Below are 24570 nucleotides of genomic sequence, written 5' to 3'. Positions count from 1 at the left end.
CTGCAAAATTCCCAAAACATCACCCAACACGCTAAAAATAATACAAGTCCTACATTGACCACAAACATTAGGACAACATGAAACCTACAAAATTCTAGAAACACAACCCAAAACACTGAAAATAATACAAGACCTACGTTAACTACAAACATTAGGACGACATGAAACATGCAAAATTCTAAAACACAACACAAAACCCCAAAAATAATACAAGTCCCACATTGACCAAAACATTAGGACAACATGAAACCTACAAAATTCTAAAACACAACACAAAACACCAAAAATAATACAAGACCTACGTTAACCACCAACATTAGGACAACATGAAACCTGCAAAATTCACAAAACACAACACAAAACACCAAAAAATAATACAAGACCTATGCTGACCAAAACATTAGGACAACATGAAACCTACAAAATTCTAAAACACAACACAAAACACCAAAAATAATACAAGTCCTACGTTGACCAAAAAACATTAGGACAACATGAATCCTACAAAATTCTAAAACACAACACAAAACACCAAAATAATACAAGACCTACGTTAACCACAAACATTAGGACAACATGAAACCTACAAAATTCTAAAAACACTACCCAAAACACCAAAATAATACAAGACCTACGTTAACCACAAACATTAGGACAACATGAAACCTACAAAATTCTAGAAACACAACATAAAACACCAAAAATAATACAAGACCTACGTTAACCCAAAACCTTAGGAAAACATGAATCCTGCAAAATTCACAAAACACAACACAAAACACCAAAATAATACAAGACCCTACGTTAACCACCAACATTAGGACAACATGAAACCCCACACCACCCCACACACCAAAATAATACAAGACCTACGTTAACCACCAACATTAGGACAGCATGAAGCCTGCAGAATTCACAAAACACCACCCCACACACCAAAATAATACAAGACCTACGTTAACCACCAACATTAGGACAGCATGAAGCCTGCAAAATTCACAAAACACAACACAAAACACAAAAATAATACAAGACCTACGTTGAACGAAACATTAGGACACCTGAATCCTGTAAAATTCACAAAACACCACCCAACACACCAAAATAATACAAGATCTACGTTGAACAAAACATTAAGACAAACATGAAGCCTGCAAAATTCACAAAACACAACACAAAACACCAAAATAATACAAGATCTACGTTGAACAAAACATTAGGACAAACATGAAGCCTGCAAAATTCACAAAACACAACACAAAACACAAAAATAATACAAGACCTACGTTGAACAAAACATTAGGACAAACATGAAGCCTGCAAAATTCACAAAACACAACACAAAACACAAAAATAATACAAGACCTACTTTAACCACAAACATTAGGAAAAAACATGAAGCCTGCAGAATTCACAAAACACCACCCCACACACCAAAATAATACAAGACCTACGTTAACCACAAACATTAGGACAACATGAAACCTGCAAAATTCCCAAAACATCACACAACATACCAAAAATAATACAAGACCTACGTTAACCACAAACATTAGGACAACATGAAACCTGCAAAATTCCCCAAAAAAAACACACAACATACCAAAAATAATACAAGTCCTACGTTGACCACAAACATTAGGACAACATGAAACCTACAAAATTCTAGAAACACAACACAAAACACCAAAAATAATACAAGACCTACGTTGAACAAAACATTAGGACACATGAATCCTGTAAAATTCACAAGACACCACCCAACACACCAAAATAATACAAGACCTACGTTAACCACCAACATTAGGACACATGAAGCCTGCATAATTCACAAAACACAACACAAAACACAAAAATAATACAAGACCTACTTTAACCACCAACATTAGGACAGCATGAAGCCTGCAAAATTCACAAAACACAACACAAAAATAATACAAGACCTACGTTGAACAAAACATTAGGACACATGAAACCTACAAAATTCTAAAAACACTACCCAAAACACCAAAATAATACAAGACCTACGTTAACCACAAACATTAGGACAACATGAAACCTACAAAATTCTAAAAACACTACCCAAAACACCAAAATAATACAAGACCTACGTTAACCACAAACATTAGGACAACATGAAACCTACAAAATTCTAGAAACACAACACAAAACACCAAAAATAATACAAGACCTACGTTAACCCAAAACCTTAGGAAAACATGAATCCTGCAAAATTCACAAAACACAACACAAAACACCAAAATAATACAAGACCCTACGTTAACCACCAACATTAGGACAACATGAAACCCCACACCACCCCACACACCAAAATAATACAAGACCTACGTTAACCACCAACATTAGGACAGCATGAAGCCTGCAGAATTCACAAAACACCACCCCACACACCAAAATAATACAAGACCTACGTTAACCACCAACATTAGGACAGCATGAAGCCTGCAAAATTCACAAAACACAACACAAAACACAAAAATAATACAAGACCTACGTTGAACGAAACATTAGGACACCTGAATCCTGTAAAATTCACAAAACACCACCCAACACACCAAAATAATACAAGATCTACGTTGAACAAAACATTAAGACAAACATGAAGCCTGCAAAATTCACAAAACACAACACAAAACACCAAAATAATACAAGATCTACGTTGAACAAAACATTAGGACAAACATGAAGCCTGCAAAATTCACAAAACACAACACAAAACACAAAAATAATACAAGACCTACGTTGAACAAAACATTAGGACAAACATGAAGCCTGCAAAATTCACAAAACACAACACAAAACACAAAAATAATACAAGACCTACTTTAACCACAAACATTAGGAAAAAACATGAAGCCTGCAGAATTCACAAAACACCACCCCACACACCAAAATAATACAAGACCTACGTTAACCACAAACATTAGGACAACATGAAACCTACAAAATTCCCAAAACATCACACAACATACCAAAAATAATACAAGACCTACGTTAACCACAAACATTAGGACAACATGAAACCTGCAAAATTCCCCAAAAAAAACACACAACATACCAAAAATAATACAAGTCCTACGTTGACCACAAACATTAGGACAACATGAAACCTACAAAATTCTAGAAACACAACACAAAACACCAAAAATAATACAAGACCTACGTTGAACAAAACATTAGGACACATGAATCCTGTAAAATTCACAAAACACCACCCAACACACCAAAATAATACAAGACCTACGTTAACCACCAACATTAGGACACATGAAGCCTGCATAATTCACAAAACACAACACAAAACACAAAAATAATACAAGACCTACTTTAACCACCAACATTAGGACAGCATGAAGCCTGCAAAATTCACAAAACACAACACAAAAATAATACAAGACCTACGTTGAACAAAACATTAGGACACATGAATCCTGTAAAATTCACAAAACACCACCCAACACACCAAAATAATACAAGATCTACGTTGAACAAAACATTAAGACAACATGAAACCTACAAAATTCTAGAAACACAACCCCAAAACACCGAAAATAATACAAGACCTACGTTAACTACAAACATTAGGACGACATGAAACCTGCAAAATTCTAAAACACAACACAAAAACCCAAAAATAATACAAGTCCCGCATTGACCAAAACATTAGGACAACGTGAAACCTACAAAATTCTAAAACACAACACAAAACCCCAAAAATAATACAAGACCCTACGTTAACCACAAACATTAGGACAACATGAAGACTGCAAAATTCCCAAAACATCACCCCAACACACTAGAAATAATACAAGTCCTACATTGACCACAAACATTAGGACAACATGAAACCTACAAAATTCTAAAACACAACACAAAACACCGAAAATAATACAAGACCTACGTTAACTACAAACATTAGGACAACATGAATCCTACAGAATTCTAAAACACAACACAAAACACCGAAAATAATACAAGACCCTACGTTAACCACAAACATTAGGAAAACATGAACCCTGTAAAATTCTAGAAACACAACCCAAAACAACGAAAATAATACAAGACCCTACGTTAACCACAAACATTAGGAAAACATGAACCCTGTAAAATTCACAAAACACAACACAAAACACCGAAAATAATACAAGACCCTACGTTAACCACAAACATTAGGCAAACATGAACCCTGTAAAATTCACAAAACACAACTCAAAACACCGAAAATAATACAAGACCCTACGTTAACCACAAACATTAGGACAACATGAAACCTGCAAAATTCCCAAAACATCACACAACATACCAAAAATAATACAAGTCCTACGTTGACCACAAACATTAGGACAACATGAAACCTGCAAAATTCCCCCCCCAAAAAAAAAACACACAACATACCAAAAATAATACAAGTCCTACGTTGACCACAAACATTAGGACAACATGAAACCTACAAAATTCTAGAAACACAACACAAAACACCAACAATAATACAAGACCTACATTAACCCAAAACATTAGGAAAACATGAATCCTGCAAAATTCTAAAAACACAACACAAAACACCAAAATAATACAATACCTACGTTAACCACAAACATTAGGACCACACTTACCTTCTCCAGTCACAAAACAAAACACGAACCATTAAAATCACATCAGGGCATAGTTGGTACTGCAGTGTAATTATATATATATATAGAAATTGACCACTAGGTGGGGGTATCCTTGACTTACCCAAGAAATAAACAAAAGTCTGGCTAGAGTGTACCCTCCGAACCAGCCATACGGACAGTCATACATACAGCCATATGCATATAGATAACCAGAAAACACATAAAATGGACTCACCCCTAGCTGTCTAGCCTACACTACACCTACTGTACATCCCATTACACTGACGTATATATGCACATGGAAAATGTAATGCTGGCGTTAAACATAACAAAAGCCATGTGTTTTCCCTGTCAACTATCAGCTGTTGTCAGCTGTCAGCTGTCATCTGTCACCTGTCAACTGTCACCTGTCACCTGTCACATGTCACATGCCACTTTCAATGATAAGGGACCCCCCATCCCCTGTGTCCCCCTCATGCATTATGCATACAAGTCACTTCAAAGGAGTGAAGCCCCCACCCCTGTTTTTTAAAATCTAATTAACATATACTAACACAATGACCGTGTTTTGAGGGGGGGTTTACAAATTACCAACTACAGCTGGCAGTTCAAACGGATTCTCAATAGCCACCTGGCATTTCAAAAGATCAGAGCGCATCCTCGCATTTCTATTGTTTCCTTATCACACCCTTATCACACTGAAACTGCCAGATGTCAGTTCAAAGGAATGGAGAACCCCCACCCGCACCAGAGTGCATCATTTACATCTCTATTGTTTCCTTTTCACACCTCTAAACGGGGTGTCTGCACCTGGCCCCGGTTGCCGGCAAGGTAGGGACATGTCACAGGGAGAGGCTTGGAGGAAGGGAACGCACTCACACACACACACACCTTGTCATGGAAAATGTGAGATTAGCTTTTCATTATTTAATAATAACACTATGCTAATTATATTTATGATATTTATGATATATATATATAATATGATTTATGATTTATGGAATGTATGGAATTCAAGGAATGTATGGAATTTAATGCATATTAATTACTAATTTGCATAATTTATGCATTAATTGACTCAGTGGCGCCCCCCAGTGGTCAAAAGGTGTAATGAACACACATACTATAAGACTACTAGTGTGCGTGAGATACGCGTCAGAGGGGCTGGAAATTAAAGAGCGGTTCCTCGGATTTGTGGATTGTTCTGAAGCGCAAGACGCAAATGCAATTTATGGTCATGTTAAGCACTTTCTGGAGGATTGTGGGCTGTACAGTTTACCCATTGTCGCACAGTGTTATGACGGGGCAGCAGTGATGTCTGGTCATGTTAATGGTGTTCAGAAGAAACTGCGTGAGGATCACCCGTCTGCTATCTACATCCACTGCATGGCCCACAAATTAAACCTGGTTTTGGTTGATGCCTGTAAAGTCAATCGCACAGCAATGGGATTTTTCTGCACCCTTGAAAGCCTGTACACCTTCTTTGCACAGCCAGGCACACACCACAGGTACAAGCAGGCTCAGAAAGAGCTTGGTGTCACCGCGGATCTTACAGCACTGAGCGACACGCGATGGGCTTGCAGATGGAGCAACGTGTCAGCTGTAAAAGGTGCCATCACAGCCCTGACATCCACTTTGTCTGAACTATCCGTGCCTCCTTATCGTAGGTTTACAGAAGCATCTGGTCTGCTGCATACTGTGAAAAGCGCAGAGTTTTGCGTCAGTCTGATTCTTTTTTATCATTTGCTCAGCACAGTCCATGTCGCACACATTGCACTTCAAAAGAAAGACACAACATTGGCTATGGCTGCAGGTACCCTGGGAACTATGATGAAAACCTTTGAAAACATGAGGACCAACAGTGAAAAGTGGGATGACATCTGGAGCGAAATTAAAACATTCGGCGAGTCAGTTGGCGTTTCTATGGAGGCTGAGAGTGAGGGCACCGACGAGGAGGATCAGAGGAGAAGTGCACGCAAGCGCCCTGTTAGACAGCCAGCTGCCCTTGACTGTATGGTTGTCACGAGCACTCTTGGCCAGAGAGAGTACCAAATGGAAAGCACCACAGCAGCAACCACCCAAATCACGATGAAAGAGAATTGGGCCAGTCGGCTGTTCTATCCTGTTTTGGACACACTTCTGGGCGAGTGCAGAGAAAGATTTTCCACCCAGTCATTGGCCATATCTAAAAGTGTTGATGCTGTGGTAAAATGTGACTACAAAGGCGCAGAGAGCCTGATCAGCCAGTATGAAAAGTTACTCAACATCAACCCCAAACTCGCACTGACTGAAATGACAATGGTGTCAACACAAACACAAAACGGATCCACTGAAGACATCAGAAGGGAACTTGTGGCTGGACATTACCCTAATTACGAGAAACCTTTTCGTTTGGCTCTGTCATTGCCAGTCGGCACAGCAACATGTGAGCGGTCTTTTTCTGCTATGAGGCGCATCAAGAACTGGCTTAGGACGACAATGCTCCAGGGCAGACTGTCTAATCTCAGTCTGCTTCACATTGAAAGTGACCTCACAGCCGAGCTGAAAGCAGAAGAGATTATTGATGCCTATGACGCCAAGACAAAACGTCGCATATTGCTGCATTAAGGTAGGTTAATTATCATTAATTTATTTTGAACACTTAATTTGCACTATATAAATGTATATTAAATGAGTGGGGCTCACTGTAGCCTATAGGAGTATAGAGGTGTGTTGTTGTGTGTGTAATAAATTAGGACCATGGACAGCAGCACTGTTTGCAGACTTTGCAGTGCAAAATAAATAAAAAGAAGCCCAATTCAAATGAATAGGGAGATCGACAGACAGAAGACAGACAGAAGCTGGTATTGGAAATTAATTCCACATACATTAATTCCACACCGTCACTGTCCCCGCCCCCCCCATTCTCTCACCCCATTACAGCAACACAGGCCAAAGGCGAGGGAAAAGAGAGAGACAGACGAAGAGAACGACGTGACGCGATCCACCTGCTTTGCAAATTAAATTGACAAAATGACGCACATATTTTAGTTTTGCCACATAATTCATATGGTTGGTCTTAATAAATGTCCTCTTCCCTTTTGATTTTGATGTTGTTGGTTTTATTTTCTATATAAATTAATTTCTAATATTGCATTATAATAAAATGATATAACATGGCAATTATATAACATGGCATTACTTTGTAACATTTCATGATAGTCGTTGTCTGTGTATAGGCTAATTCATTGTATGCTAAATAACTCATTTTTAGACCATCTGGGAAATAAATAAGTCCGCAACGAGCGCCTCCGCAACGAGCGCCCCCCCCCCCCAACGCAATTCTATAGCCTACCCAAAGGTAAAACCCACCCGCCGCCTATGAATAGAATAGAATAGAATAGAATAGAATACTTTCCAATTAACGTTGTGACCGGGGTACGACAGGACTCTCTCTCTCTCTCTATCTCATTCTCCATCCATCCATCCATCTTCAACCGCTTATCCATAGTCGGGTCACAGGGGCAACAGCTCCACCAGAGTGTTCCACACTTCCCTCTCCAGAGCAACATTTTGTGACTTCCTCCTGGAGGATCCCAAGACGTTCCAAGGCCAGTGAGTCTATGTGTTTCCTCCAACTGTGCCTTGGTCTGCCCCAGTGGTCTCCTCCCAGTGGGATGTGCCCTTAGAGTATATATTAATAGAGACGGCACCCGGAGGAAACCCTGAGGCGAAATGGACATAGTGGCCGAATTTGGTAGCGCTGGGCCAAACACATGAACGGTTGACTATCATTGCACAAGTTCATGATGACACGTGAACGCTGAACGCGTGCAATGATAGTCAACGGCCAGCGTGTTCATGTGTTCAGTGATGCTTGCGGAACTCGACTTTGTCTCGTTCCTGACTGCATCACTGTCGTGGCAATAATCACGTTAAACCACACCCTCTCGTGTAATATTGCTTAATAATGCACTATTTTATTATTATTATTATTATTGTAAAATAATTTAGACTAGAGTAAAACCGTTTTTAGCCTGAATGATGTCTTGCTCAAATATGGAGGGACAGCAGGATTTGGATGAATTATGAATTAACTAAAAAAGAAAACCATTTGTGTACGGTATGGTTACTATGGGCACTATGACTTACTTACTTACTTACTCCTCTTCGTCCCCAATGGGACATAAGGCTTCAATGAGCACTCTCCATTTCATTCGATCCCTGGCAGCATGGTGCGCCTCTCCCCAGGACAGGTTCATCTGTTCCAGCTCCTGCGTCACAGTTCTGCGGCAGGTGGTCTTGGGCCTCCCAGGTTTTCTTTTTCCTGGTGGTGTCCATCTTAAAGCCACCTTTGTGATGCAGTCCTGCTCCATTCTCAGTACATGCCCTAGCCATCTCAGGCGTCTGTGTGTAATGTCCTTGGTAATGCTCCGGCTTCCTGTTTGTTTGTACAGTTCATTGTTTGATATTTTGTTCGGCCAAAAGATCTGACATATACGTCTGAGGCATCTGTTATGGAATACTTCTATTTTCCATGTGTCTGTCTTGACCACTCTCCAGCTCTCAGATCCATACAGCAGGACAGACTTGACATTGCTGTTGTATAGGAGCATCTTTGTTTTAAGGCTATATTGCTTTGATCTCCAGATGGATCGGAGTTGGGAGAAGCTTTGATGTCTTTTGATGCCCCACTGTCCTTACTGATAAGGCTGCCCAGATAAGTGAAATTGTCCACAAACTCGAGTGGTTTTTCATCGACAAGGATGGGTTGTGTGGGGGTGGAGTTCACACACACCACTTGTGTTTTTGAGGTGTTAATACCGAGTCCGACCTGTCTGGCGAAGGTGTTAAGCCTGTCAGTTTTAGTCTGCATGTTGTTGTGGTTTGTGGATAGGAGAGCAAGATCGTCAACGAAGTCAAGGTCTTCCAACTGGGATAATAGGGTCCACTGGATGCCTCTCGGTCTGTCAGCTGTGGTGTTGGTGGTGATCCAGTCAATGGCGACAAGGAAGAGGATAGGAGAGATGATGCACCCCTGTCTCACTCCGGACTGCACGGGAAACGTCTCAGAGAGGTTATTTCCCATGATGATACTACACTCAAAATGTTCATAGAATGTTTTGATGATGGATATGATCTTTGGTGGTATCCCATAGGAGTGCAGTATCTTCCAGAGGGTGTTTCGGTGGACACTATCGAAAGCCTTCCTGAAGTCCACGAAATTTATTTAGAGGGGTGTGTTCCATTCTAGGCACTGCTGTTATGTTTCGCAGTGCAAAGATCTGGTCTGTACATCCTCTTCCCTTCCTGAAGCCCGCTTGCTCCTGTCTAAGCCTGGTGTCAATGGCTGTCTCCATCCTGTTGAGCAGGACTCTGCAGAACACTTTGCTTGGAATGGATAGAAGTGTGATTCCACGCCAGTTGTCACAGTTCTTGAGGTTACCTTTCTTTGGGATTTTGACAATAAGACCTTTGGACCAGTCTTCAGGGATGGTGTCACTATTCCAAATGTTTTGGAAGAGGTCCGTCAGCACTCGTGTTGCTGTAACAATGTCGGCCTTCAGCATCTCGGCATGGATGGTATCAATGCCACATGCTTTGCCACTCTTCAGGGACTGTATGGCGGTTTTAATCTCAGCAGAGTCAGGGGGATTGATGTTGATGTCCAGGCTGGTTGTTCTGGCTCAGGGAGGTTGAGTACTTCCTGGAAGTGTTGGACCCATCGGGCTGCTTGCTCACGCTCTGTTGTACAGATGTTGACATTCTTGTCCATAACATGGGCAGTTTGGTTTGTACATTTGCCGCAGAGACGCTTGGTTATCTTGTACACTGTGCCCAAGTTTCCGTAGGCTGCAGCCTTCTCAGCTTCACTTGCCAGGTGTTCAACAAAGACCCTTTTGTCTCTCCTTGCACTCCTCTTTACCTCTCTGTCCTTGTTTTTATAGGACGTGTTAGCTTTTTCGAGGAGTCGTTGGGACTTGGTGTTCAGAGCCTTTGCCTTCAACCGATTTTCTGCCAAGTGTCAGCCGATATCCATTATTTGGCCCCTTTTTGTTTGAAGCCCAGGACTTTCTTTGCCGTTTCAGTGTATATGTTTTTGATGGCATTCCATTTACTGCTTACGGTGGGTTCTTCTATGATTTCAGAAGAAGCCTCTAGTGTGCTGAAGCGGTTTCTGAGTTCCAACACAAACTCCTTGTTTTTGTTTGGATACTGGAGTTTTGCAATGTCCAGTTTCCTCTGCCGGTGGCCTTGTGGGATTGACTTCTTCAACTTGAATTTAATGGTGGCAGCGATTAGGTAGTGGTCACTAAATAATAATAATAATAATAAACTTTATTTGTATAGCACCTTTCATACATAAATGCAGCTCAAAGTGCTTCACAGGGCAGGACACAAAAATATAATACAATAAAACACAAGTAGTTAAAATGATAGAACAATGGCAAAGAACAAAATTGAATATAAGAACATAAAATAAATAAAAACAAATAAAAACACCACATGCAGCAAATCAGTCAGGGCAGGAACGTACATAGTAAAACTCAACTAAAAGCAAGAGTGAAGAGGTGAGTCTTGAGTTGAGATTTAAAAATGTCTACAGAGGGTGCGTGTCTGAGCTCGAATGGAAGTTTATTCCAGGCTGTTGGGCCGTAGAAGCAAAAAGCTGCCTCACCATATTTTTTTGTGCACATTCTTTTTAGGCACTTCAAGTAGGCCAGCATTGGAGCAAATAAAAAAATAAATAATAAAAATAAAATAAAGGCATCTGCTCCCCGATAAGTTCTCACATCTTGCAGTGACCTGCGCCATTTACCATTGATGATAATGTGGTCGATTTGGTTGATGGTCCTACCATCAGGTGACTGCCACGTGAGCTTATGGATGTTCTTGTGAGGGAAGATGGTACCTCCGATGACCAGGTTGTTACTCATGCAGAGATCGACAAGACGTTCGCCATTGTTGTTCCTTTCGCCACATCCGTGCCTGCCCATTGCCCTCTCATTGTTGGAGTTATCGGTTCCCACTTTGGCATTCATGTCACCAGTTAAGAGAAGCATGTCATGTTGGGGTACCTTAGAAACTGCCATTTGTAGTTGTTCATACCAGTCTTCTTTGACCTCCTCCTCTGCCTCGTTGGTTCGTGCGTAGCACTGTAGGATGGTGAGTTTACAGAACTTGGAGTTGAGACGTACTCTGATCAGCCTCTCACTTACTGGTTCCCACTCAAGCAGGGTTTTAGCTTTCTCCTTGGAGATTATGATGGCTACACCATGTGTGTGGGTGTTTTCATGGCCCGAATGGAGGATGATAGACCCATCATGCAGGACTTGACGTCCGGAGCCAGTCCAGTGACTTTCACTTATACCCAGGATGTCCAGGTGGTACCTTTTCATCTCGCTGAGGACTGAGTGCTGTCTTAGTGGTCTCAAACATGGTTCGGACGCTCCACGCTCCAAAGCGGATCGTGGTTTTAGGTCCCAGTAGGCCCTCTTTCGCACTCCTGACTTCCTTTCGGCTTTCATCAGGAGTGGTCATACTGCCACCCAAAGAATTTGCGTAGCCAGAGTCTACTAAGAGCCTGGTGTCAATAGGATTGTTCATTGTAGTTTCTGTAACAATGTTTTTTTTTATGGGGTGGCATTGTTAGTGCCACGCCCAACCCCCAACCTGGAGGGCCAGTGTGCTGCCTTTCGTCTCACTCCTCACCCAAGACCTGTCTGGTATGGTTAAACCTGCCAGGAGCACTAGGCTCCCCCCAGCATAGCTCTCAGGGTCATAGAAGTACCCAAGCCTCTCCACCACGACAAGGTCACAGCACGGGGAGAAGATGGGCACTATGAGGTCAGTCATTTCCATATTGGGTTTCAGCGTGATTTGACAGATTAATTAAAATTTACTTTTATACAAATACTTTTATACTAAATGTATAAACATTTGAAATCTTACTTAAGTCAAAGGTATTGGCATCATAATAGGGCCTACTTAAAGCAGCAAAAGTAATTTATGCAGATCCATTTCACATATATAGGCTAATCATAATTGTTGTAGGCCTAGTCCTAATTCGAAATATGTTCAAATATTGAAGATCAGTTAAGGTGGGGATGATTTTTAATTACTTGCTGCTGGGTAGCCCAACATATAATAATACAGCATTGTTTATTAGTTAATGTAGCCTATGTTTTGTAGTAATAATTACTTGCGCAAGTGCACAAGTACTGCGATCGGCTGGGTATGTATGTCATATATGTCGGTGTTCTCCAACAGCCAATGTAACGACCACCATTCGTAGTGATCAACTAGGGTACGTTTCGAGGTTGGTATAAGGTCAATAACGGGTCTAAAGCATTTAGAATAGCAGAGAGCTCTATAGGACTCAGAGCAGCAGTTGTACCCATGCAGCTTTGCATGCAGTCGTACCAGCAGAGGTGAGCGCACCTAATGATGCGCTCTGCTTGTGCACAAGTAGGCCATTCATGGCCTTGTGTGCAAGGCGCAAGTTGGCATCTCGAGAGTGCATTTCTAGTTAAATCTGCAAAGTAACGAATTATTGAACTAAAGCAAACAAGTCAAAAGTCCAGTAAAAAGAAGGCTACAATATGTCCCTCTGAGATGTAGGCTAGAATAGAAATTTAAATTAGCATGAAATGGAAATAATCAAGCAAAGAAAAAGTACTTTTTCATTTTGAGTAAGATATATATAGTTACTCTACACTATCGGACAGTTCAGACTGATGTCGGCTACCCATTGTCAGGTTTCTTCCTTGTTCACATCTTTGTGCAAGTCCATATCAGTGTGGTTTGATTTTATGACCGTTTTACTGGACATCAAGGAACTGCAACAAGACAGTTAAACACACACAAATGAGTGAGACACATGGGCCCTCATTTATCAACCGTGCGTACGCCAAAATATGGGCGCACGCCGAAATTACCGACATTTTCGGCATTTAACATTTCCGGCAAAGCTTGAAATTGAACTTGAGTAGGACAAATAGTCACGTCTGGTCATGAACTGGCGTACGCTGTTTTCTGTCTTACACAAGCGGAGCAGCCTTGTCTGAACTGCTGAGAGGCTGTCACAGGCATCTAAACATATATGTATGCACTCCTAAAATGTTTATATAAAATGTATATGGGCTACATGTAAAAAATAAATAAATAAAAATGTTAAGGAATACATGTGTCATATGAAATTAGTAGGAGATAAAATCGCGCAATTAAAAACAATGTTGCAAGAGATGCTTAAGCCATTTAAACAGTGTTTTGCATGAGCGCATACATGCGAGGATTTGGGCTGTCTGTGCTGAAATATTTCCATGACGGGACGTTGGAGAGTATATAGTGCAACAGACAGTGCTGCAGCTCAGCTGCGGAGAGTCCCAACGTGCAGGTATAGCCTACTGTAGCCTAATCTACAGCATGAAGGCCGATGTCTTTCTTACGGTATGTGCAATATAATAAACCCGACGCGTCGCTCGAATGCCAAATGTACCGTACCAGGCTCCCAGCGCAAGTGGGCATTGGAGATATAGGTATATTACCCAGCCAGCCCACGCTGCCCACCACCAGCCACATGAGGCTATATACTGTTTTGGCTGCACATTCATATAATGACAGTTGACAGCCCGGCCACTGCAGTGACTAACGACTGGCAATCTAAATAGACTGTCGAACGTCGGAACGTGCATGGTCAGTTGGTCACGGACGGACCACTGTGATAGAGAGAGACAGACAGACAGACAGACAGACAGACAGACAGACAGACAGACAGACAGACAGACAGACAGGACAGGACAGGAGGAGCACCTGCAAAACAGCAGCGTGTGTGTGCCTATTTGTTATTTAATTATGGTTCACAGGTTCAGGTTTTCGTTCTAATAATTTAATATACAACTAACAACACACAGTGAAAGTTGCAAATAGCGATATGTGCGTGCGTGCGGGGGGTGAGGCGGGCAGCAAGGGAAGCAAAGCGAGAGGAGAAACAGACAGCTTTATTTTAATGTGTCATGTAGGTGCGTGCGTGCGTGCATGACAGCAAGGCAAGCGAGGTGAGAGTGAAACAGACAGGGTAGGCCTACAACTTTATTTAATTCATGCAGGTGTTCGTTCTTTATTTGTTTAACAACACACCAGTTAGTTGGGCTTGCAAGTTGCGTGTGCGTGCAGCTTGTGTGCGTCTGTGTGTGTGTGTGTGTGTGTGTGTGTGTGTGTGTGTGTGTGTGTATGAGAGAGGGGGTGGCCGGGCAAGGCACGGGAGAAACCTATTTTTTCATGTAACCATGGTTTCAGGAAACGTATTGCCGTTGTTCATGTCGCAAAAACGAGGGCGAGGCTTGATTTCTTAGGGCGTGCCAGATCAAATTCAGCCGTGACATTTATTAACGTGAGAACAAAATTAAGGAAGGATCAGCTGTTTGCGATCACTTTATAAATGCCGTGGCGACGTGGGTGTACTACGAAACCTGCACTCGAATCTGTGGCAGATTTTACACTCGATTGATAAATGAGGGCCATGTTGTCCAGCTTATATGCACAATCACCATATACAGGATGTACTGGTTTCCTCATTGCCTGACTGGCAGAAACATGCTGACTCACTGGAGTATATTGCCCCCTTAAATTGTGCCTGGTTTGCTGGGACCAGAGTACGTGGTGTGTATATGTTTGACTAGCTCTCAATGATGATGTAAGAAATATGTCACATATTACTCTGATCATGATTTAGTATTAATATCACTATAATCCAAGATGAAATACATTTAAAACAATTGACAATTTACAATAAATAATAAAATAATTATACTGTATAATATATAGTTTATATACCTTTTTTTCATCACATATCAATGATTTATTTTTCTTTGAAAAACTAAAAAGGGATCTAGAATATATAAAACTGTATTTCTTATATAGATAGAAACTTGAACCATACTTAATAATACTAGGTGTTTATACGCATAAAGTAGGTAGGTAGCAAATGGTTACACCTAATAATTATACATTTCAAACGTTCCTTCACAGATATACTGAGATTTGACAGTTTACAGCGGTCGAAAGTACTTGCGCGCTCTGCTTGCGCTCTGCTTGCGCAAATACTAGTGTGCAACAAGCAAGTATGCACTCAACAGAGTGCAGTTCTAGTTGTCAATGCGTTTACTAAACAAACTTTGAACTAAAGACAAACATTAAACCCGTGTATAGCCCTCAACAAAAGGTTTTTGTAATTTTTCTTGTTTTTTAATAGGTTTTCCGAGCTCAAATGCACCCAAAACACCTTAACTTTTAACATTCAGTAGATTTTCTGTGGTCTTGGGTTTTCTGACTCCAATTTGCCTGTGGACTGTGAGGTAAGATTCCACAAATCCCACATATGACATAAGGATTTGCCAGCAGATGCCACTGTTGAGGGATTTTGCCTGTTTTCATTGCAGCTCAAAATACTTCAGAACACAACACACAGAGAAAACCCCAGATCACAGAAAATCCACTGTGGATTGTGTTCAAAGTTCAGGTTGTGTGGGTGTAAAACCTAAAAGAACGAAAATAAACCTTTAATAAAGTATTGAATCAATCAAAAACAAGGAGAGCTACAGTATACTGTCCTAACTCTGGAAGACCTTCTGCATTGCCCCAGTGCCCAAGAACACACATGCTCTCTCACGCTTCAAAATTAATTTAATCATGATTAATCACCATTCGAACTATGTCCAAAATATACCATGTTTTCCTGTTTATTGTTGTGGAAATGGAAATATAAATGACAGAAAGCGGATATACATTAGTTTTTGAATGTTTTTTGTTTTCTAATGCATTTAGTATAGCCATGATGTGAGCATTTGTAGGCCTCAGGCATGCAAACAGACCGAAGGTGAAAAAGGTGACAGTGTACGGGGGACGCGCTGCGATAATTTTGGAGGGTTTTATGGGTACCAAACCCATTTGGGGGGGGGGGGGGGGGGGTCATGGGGGACACTACAAGGTTATAGTAGACTTAGGGCTACATTTTCATCCATGCTAAACCTAAACTACCTTTTACTATTTTGAAAGACATCTTTGAATAGTTAGAATAGCCAATCTACAAACTCACGTGTCGATGGATGAAAATAGAGCCCTTCAGTACAAATCTATTACTCTCAGACCCCTTTTCCACCAGTTGGTTCCCAATGGGAACCGGTTCAGTTCTTTTTGGTTTTTAGTCCATGAGCCAGATCTCCAAAATGGGTGGGCAAACTATACCCTATATTAAATTGTTTAAAGGATCAATACAAGTAAATTAATACATGATAACCCTTCCACAGTAGTACCTTTTTCATATTTTTGATTATTTTGCTTATTTTCCTACATAATGCCTCATTTGCATATTTAAAAATGTAAAATTTGTAATATAATAAATCATTGCCTTCATGTAAGTACTCAATTGGGGAAGTTTCATGGTGATAACAATCTAATATAGGTATGGTTTTGCCTACTCAATTCATAATTAACGTTCCAATTTTGGAGCTCTGGCTCATGGACTAAAAACCAAAAAGAACTGAACCGGTTCACATTGGCAACCAACTGGTGGAAAAGGGGCCTCAGTATTAAGATAATAACATTAATTCCCTGATGAGATCATAGAATAAAATGACAGATGATTTACTAAATACAAATCTATAGTGAGTATTGAACAAGACGTTAATAAAGACATAGAAAAACAATTTACTCCAACAGTTTTATTTATTTAAGTCAAACAGGTCAATGTTTTGGGTTTGCACTGCAGTCAACATTTTAATGTGTGTGTGTCTGTCTGTCTGTTTCTATGTGCAGGGCGTTGCTGAAAATGAGCACCTGTGCTCAGCTACTTCCCTGGGTAAATAAAGAATAAAAACATAAAAAAAAAACAGGACAGTTCTGTCAGTGAGGAGGCCTGACTGCCTTTTTGGCTTTTTTGGCCTGGGCCAGGGTTTCCATGAGGGCCTGCTTTCTCTGCTTTGCTGCATGCTTCAGCCTTGCCCTCTTTTCTTGTTCTGCTGTCTGCTTTTTGCTCCCCTCTGCACTGCCAGATGGTTGGCAGTCATATTTGCTCTGCTGCTGTTGCCTTTCAAGGAGATTCTGTTTACGCTGGCGTCTGTCAGTGGCTCCTGCTGTCTGGATGTTCTTGCAGAGTATACGCCATCCACCTCACCGTACTTGAGGTCCTCCCTTCTGAACATCTCGATAGCAGTCTTCTCTCTTGACAGGAGGGTGTATTTGACTGTTTGAATTGCAGTAAACGTTGAGATATTCATCTTTCCACTTCTGTTGTTGATGATCTCATTCATCAGACTGAAGGATGACTCAACAGTGGGTCCATGAAAGATGGATAGAGCACATCTGACCATTGCACTGAGGGCTGGGTATTTATTTATCCCCCTTATCAAACACCTGACCCCACCACTCCACCATGCTCTCTCCCTCTTTGAACGTGGACAGGCTCAGATCAGTGCTGTATCGTGTGAGCTCTTTGTGGATGTCTTGGTCAGCTGGTAAGAGGTGCTCTAGCATTGCACTTAGCTTCTTCAGCTGGATGGCTGCCTGAGAATGGCCTCTTAGAAGTGGGTCCAGAGCAGACAGGGCCCTCAGTGTCTGTCTGGCCAAGGGGAGCTTCTTCTGCATGTAGCAAGCAGTGGTGGTGTTCCCAAATGTAGACAAATGTAGATTTTAAAATGTTAATAAACAATAAGACTATTTGCATGGCACCTTTCATGGCATGAAATGCAGCTCAAAGTGCTTTACAGAACAATAAAAGGGGAAAAAAGCAAAGGCATAAAACATAATAGCAGTGAATAAGGCAATACAGTGACATGATTATTCAATAACAAGGATTTTAAAAGAGTGAATAATTAGCTCTTGAGCTGTGCTTTAAACATATCTACAGAATAGAAGAGTACTAACAGCATGATTGGGATTCCTGGTCCTGAATGTGTCTGCTTCCTTCCCCACGTACATATCCCTGGCAGGCAGCAGCATGTCATCCTGCAGCACCATGTCCACCAGAGTCCTAGGTGACACTTGGGTGATGTGTTCAGCCTTCACAAAGCAAGCAAGGAAAGCCAAATACAGCTCAAGCTGTTTGTCATGGAGTTTGTGCACCAAAGTTTGGCTACCCTGTGTATGTAGAACAAAAACAGAATGTGAAATGGTTGTCGTCTCCTCATGCCATGTCGTTTGGAAGACTCTTTTCTTCTGCTCTCTGCCTTGCCTTGTGGTGTCATGCCTGAAGACACAATCGGTAATGTCTGTGTCAGTGTGACAGATATTTGGGACAGCCATCCCCTCCCTTCTCATAGAATCAATAAGGACTTATATAACAAACTAGTGATTATCAGGTTTACCTTTACGAATGAGGTCATCGTGAATGGCCTGGATTTGGTCTCTTGCCCTCTGGTTGACTTTGTACTGTGTGAAGAGGAGCTCCAGAGGCTCTTTGTAGAGATCCTGGTCTTCTGTACTCATGAACCCGTAGTAAAGGACCTTGTATGCTGGCATCATTGTGTGTGTTGCCATACTGGATGTTAAGAATGTTGCACAACTCCTTGAAGTACCAAGTCACCTGTCATAAAGAGAGAATGTGAAATGATGAATTTCCTAACACTGCCCCTAAACGTTATCATTGTTTAACCCATTTAGCTCTGAGGACACATCATTGTCACCTTATAGTTTTTAATCAACCATTATTTTAAACTTGAAAAATAGCAGATCTACAAGCTCAAAGCTCGGCACTCATGTCCCAGATCTGCCATTTTTTTTTAATCGTGAAAATGTCTGCAAATGATTACATATGTTTTCTTTCACAGTGAACATTTTGAACTAAAATATTTGCTTCTGTGGGTCCCTGGTACAACATATTTTCAGATGGGGTCCACAGCCAAATATATATATCATTATGTAGCACCAGTGATATAGAAACACAAGTTTTTCAGAAAACTGTCAATGATTAAATCTTTGTAGAATCTGGTCTTAGGTCTAAATGGGTTAACTCCCCAGGCCACCCACTAGCATGTGACAGCCAAGAGATTTGTAATATCACTTGAAAGAACATTAATTCAATTTATTTGTACCTGATCTGGACACCACTGATGGTCCATCTGCAGATCCCTGAACAGCTGCTCTAGGTACCTCTCAAAGGGCTCTGTGAACTTCTTCGCCGAAATGTGGTGACAGGAATCTCCATCAATGTCGAGTAGTTTTGGACAATATTTCTTCATCCTAGTCTCGAGGCCAGACTTGCTTCCCCTCATAACAGCGCAAGAGTCCATCAGCATGCTGACTAGATGTTTCCACGGCAGGGAACTCATACAGGGCTGTCTCCAAGGTGATATGGCATTCCCTTTGACAAGCTCAGCCTCCAGGGACCCCAGATGCTCCACAATGACCTTCCACAAATCTGTGTGGTAGTAGCTGACCAGAATTGAGAGGACCTTCAAATCAAATGTAAAAATCATGGTTTATTTGGCATTTGCCCACATGTACAGACAAACAATTGCTTCTCTACAATATAATGTCTATTGCCAGGAGCTCTAAATTGAAACTCCTAAGCATTAATTCATCACTTATCTGTGAGAGGATCTGGGAGGAAGGAAGGCAGCCATAGACTTATGTCTATGTTCGCAGCAAGCTTGGCTTCTGTGTCGCAGTGCTTGTGCGACATATCGGTTGTGGTTTCCCCGGTGCAGTCTGGGAAATGTACTCTGCCAGTTGTATTCAGATCAGTAATTGATTTGATGTCGCTCAGTGCCACTATAGTATTGAGTAACAGCATTAGGCAAACATCTCAGTGATGGCGTTTAACGTCTATTTAACTCTGCAATGGATATTTTATAAGTTTGGGTTGGTTGCAAACTTGCATAGGAGGCCTTTGCTATGTTTCACCAGTTTCAATTGAAACAGGTCTCCACCCTCAGGGCGCCTTCGAGCGCCGACTGACAGTCAAACCCCCGCCACCCTTGGCCTCTCTCTCTCGCTCACTCGCTGCCTTACTCTCTCCCACAAGGTTAAGTTTATTTCCTGTTAATAACCATGGAAAGTGATGGTTCTAGTATCTAGCGAAGAAGTAAGTCCATCACCATCACCCATGTGCAGGCTGCAGTGCTGTCGATCCGCAGCATTATAGATTGCTTGCATGGGACATAGTAGTGTATCTCATCTTAGTTCTGGACAAGGGTGGTATCGAACAGTTCTCGGGTCTGCATGACATGAGGCTTAATTTAACTTCTTTAAAGCTCACAATCAATTGCTCAAAGGCTGCATGAAGAGCATATGCCGCTCATGTAAGTTAATTCATAAAGGGCCACTTGGGTGTTTAAATAGTTTAGGATTAAGCTTCTCTCTTTAAGTATTGGTATCTCAGCTCGTGTGGTGTGGGAAGTCTCTTCTGCTTATCTCAACCCTTAGCATGATCTCTGTTTTCCGATCCGTGCTTAGAATCCCCTATTCACTCTTTAATTCATTCAGTCAGGATGAAGTATAAGTAACTCTGTCTCTGCTTGTGTCTTTTAGTTCTGCATTGGGCAACCTGCTGCGTTCTGGATTCCGTAAGGTGGCGTGAGCCCTGCTTAATCGGCTATCGGTCTCCTCAGCCCATTCCCTGGCTACTCCCGATTCTACTGCCACGCTGATGCACCAGTCGCCACCTGAAGCTCAGGCCAATGGTCCTCAGCTGCCCATGAATCATCATCATGTGCATCTAATCGGAAGAGCTTTCAGTTGTTCATTCAGGATGTAATGAGTGCAAGTGCTGTATTCGATCAGTAATGGTAATCTTATTACCTTGCATATACGGTGGTCGCTGTGGGTAGTTCAATTGGTGGCATGTCACAAGCTAATGTTAATAATGGTTCGTTGATGTTCCTCAACAGTGGCATTAAAGGAACATCGGGGTAATGGTGGTTTCCTCACTCTGGCGTTAGAGGAACGTTGGGGTAACATAAATGGTTGCACTACTACATGTAAGATCTGTGAAATAGTTCAGGTAAGCCTCACGGCTACGGCGTGCGCCGTGCAGTCATAGCTACACGTAGCTCACGTAAAGTTAAAATATCCGTGCAGGATCAAGAAATGCATAGCCGTTGCATTTCGTCACTATCGAGTGGGACATTTGCCCGGATGTGTATCGGTTGAGAATTCCTGTAGGCTGATGGTGTTTCCTCATAAGGAACGTTGGCGTAATTGGGCCAATGGTGTGTCCTCATACTGGCAGTAGAGGAACGTTGGCGTTGCACTACACGTAAGCCCTGCGAAAGCAGTTGTAGAATATTCCTCTATAGTGGCAATAGAGGAATGGCCTATCGGCGAGCGCAGCCATGCAGACCTTTTTCGCTGGGTGGAGTTCCTACAGGTCGTTATAAGCTAATGGCTTATAGTTCAGTTTCTCCTCAAGCTCATGTTTATAGTGGCTCTAGAGAAACAGTAGGCCGATGGCGTTTCCTCATACTGGCGTAGAGGACGTCGGCATAACGGTGAATGGTTGCACTACATGTAAGCCCTGCGAAAGCAGCTGTAGATTATTCCTCCATAGTGGCAATAGAGGAATGGCATATCGGCGAGCGCAGCCATGTAGGCCTTTTTCAATTTAAGCTTAAGGTTAGTATGCTTGTACTCAAAACCAAATGGGTTTGAGTTCGGCTTTCACCCCACACATTACTTTTCTCAGAGATAAGTCTCACGGCTTGCAGTCATAGCTCACGTAAAGTTAAAATCCAGAAATCCAGAAATGCATAGCCGTTGCATTTCGTCACTATCGAGTGGGACATCTGCCCGGATGTGTATCGGTTGAGTCTTCCCGTAGGGCGTTCTCGGTTCTGCTTTGTTGGGGGGGTTAGCATATCCGTGCAGGTTCCAGAAATGCATATTTGCATTTCGTCACTGTGCATTCATAGTGGGTCACCTGCCCGAATCGACGGTGAGAGTTCACCGACGGTATGTGTGTTGGGGGGTTATTGTATATCTATCTCCCTGCTCTTATGTTTCATGTTGTTGCTTAATCGTACCGAGCAGGGAGAAATCCAGCAGAGCCGAACGCCAAGTCAAATATCATATGCACACTTGTTACTCATTCTGCAATAAATATTGGTTAATCTATTCGTGAGTTGTCTGACTGAACTCAAACGAAGCTCACGAGTCAGTTCAGTTCAGTCAACCTCAAGGGGGGTTCTTGCCATGCTCAAAGGCTCATTCTATACTTAAGAGGTTAACATGCTGCATTACTATGTGGGCGTATAAGTGAGTGCAAGTCTCACACGTAATTCGCCGATGCTGCAGTCAGCTGACCAATTGGGCAGGCTACTTAAGCTCACTAGACACCATGCTCTTCCTGCCTTCCTCTGCTCATGGTTCCCGGTTGTATGTGATGTTTTCTCCCACCACCACCCCAGCACCACCAGTGGGCTCTGCTATTTATGCTCCCCATGGGGGGGTTATTGTATATCTATCTCCCTGCTCTTATGTTTCATGTTGTTGCTTAATCGTGCCGAGCAGGGAGAAATCCAGCAGAGCCGAACGCCAAGTCAAATATCATATGCACACTTGTTACTCATTCTGCAATAAATATTGGTTAATCTATTCGTGAGTTGTCTGACTGAACTGTATTTAGTTATATTTTCACACTTTCTTTGGCATTGAAACATATGCTTTCTCATGCCAATGATTTGAATTTAATTGGATAATAATACACTTTATGTGTATGCTATAGCATGTTTCATGACAGCAGCCCAGATTACTTTACATTAAAACATAGATGAACTGATCCTGCAAGGCTTTCATGTTTGACAAAAATCATTTTTCACTGCCAGCTTCACGCTCAAAAGGGAATATCACAACTCTTCATCGTGGTTAGCGAGACCAAACACTTTAGAAACATTACACAACCAGAAGATCAATAAATTCATTATCTGTTAGGCCGTCTACTTTTAAGTACCATCATCATGTGACATAGGGCCCGACTTTACAGTATAAGCTTCTACCATCATGATGGGTCACTGTTCCCCCTCCAACTTACCCCATTGTCAACTGTATTTAGTTATATTTTCACACTTTCTTTGGCATTGCAAACATATGCTTTCTCATGCCAATGAAGCTCATTTGAATTTAATTTGATAATAATACACTTTATGTGTATGCTATAGCATGTTTCATGACAGCAGCCTAGATTACTTAACATTAAAACATAGATGAACTGATCCTGCAAAGCTTTCATGTTTGACATGTCTTTAGAGATCCACTCTGACAACATTCCCTTCCTCAAAGCTCCACTGGGAAGATAAAAACAGTCATCAATGGCAGCAAACATATGAAATAAATCATTTTTCACTGCCAGCTTCACGCTCAGAAGGGAATATCACAACTCTTCATCGTGGTTAGCGAGACCAAACACTTTAGAAACTCATCCCTCAAGTTGAAAACTATAGAAATGATCCCTGAAAGTATAGTCTTAACATGAAAGTGAGTGGAAACGACTAGTGATTCATGTGAATGTCACTTACAGTAATGGTTGGCAATGGTCACTATACTGTCAGTGAGAAATCCTGAAAAAGCATTTCAACATGATTTGTCCACACAAGATGTGAACAAACAGGCCACATCTCAGTTCTGTGCATAACATGTGTAATGTGATGACTCTTGAAATGTGGCTGGTAGCCTATTCCATCATGCTCTCTGTAAGAGGAGCTGTGTAGTATTGTCAATGTATGGTGTGATCTTTCTATGTATTGTGTATTTATTGTGCTGTGATTTCTTTGTATCCTGAATTCATTCATTAAGACCTGGGCTATACGTCTCTAGGTTTTTATAAAACGGATATTTTCATACTCCGTTGTCGTATGGGCAGGGGCCCATACGACAAAGATATCTGTGTCCACACATACAACCCAAAACGATCATTTTTGACTCCAACAAGCATGCCAGGCCAGTAGGTGGCGATAAGAAATATGTA

This window comes from Protomyctophum parallelum (assembly GCF_964188405.1).
Source record: "Protomyctophum parallelum genome assembly, chromosome: 19".
Classification (NCBI taxonomy): Eukaryota; Metazoa; Chordata; class Actinopteri; order Myctophiformes; family Myctophidae; genus Protomyctophum; species Protomyctophum parallelum.
Note: the sequence above shows the minus strand (reverse complement) of the source record.